Genomic DNA, 660 nt, shown 5'->3' with positions numbered 1-660 from the left:
CCCTGGGATTCAAGTGTCAGCAAAAAAAGGAACAGTTTGATGGAGTTTGTCACCTCTGAACTTGGAATCAAAAGCAGACTTGACCTGCAGATGGCTGATGAGGGGTCACCGTCAGGCTTATCCTTGTAGGTGCCTGTGGTAGCATAAGGACCCATATGTGAGGGTTAGAAATCCCAAAATTGCAGTCTACTGCTTGTTTTAAAGTATTTTTATCACATCATTTACCAGCTAGTTAAGTTAAAAAGCAGTACTTCTATACATGGAATCTAATAAAAATTAAATGGTTGATGTAAGAATATTGCTTTTTTAAAAATATTACCCAAACTAATAAATGAAGAAAATGAGTCAAAATTCAGATCTAATTTGAAGAGCATATCCAAGAAGTGGCAACTTCTGACCATTAATTTAACAAAGCAAAAGATGTTTACTGAGAAAATAAAAACAGATCATGATGTTGACCCACCCTAGACTCCTTAAAACTGACCTAAACCTTACTACAATTTACTGGAAATGAGGAGGCATAGGAATGTGCAAGATAACACCATCAGAAAATTTTCAATTAAAAAAAAAATGAACCACTTTGGAAAGCAGTGTGGCGGTTTCTCTGGAAATTCGGGATCAACTTACCCCTGGACCCAGCAATACCACTCTTGGGAATAT

The sequence above is a fragment of the Microtus ochrogaster genome, linkage group LG1 (genome assembly GCF_000317375.1).
Source record: "Microtus ochrogaster isolate Prairie Vole_2 linkage group LG1, MicOch1.0, whole genome shotgun sequence".
NCBI lineage: Eukaryota > Metazoa > Chordata > Mammalia > Rodentia > Cricetidae > Microtus > Microtus ochrogaster.
Note: the sequence above shows the minus strand (reverse complement) of the source record.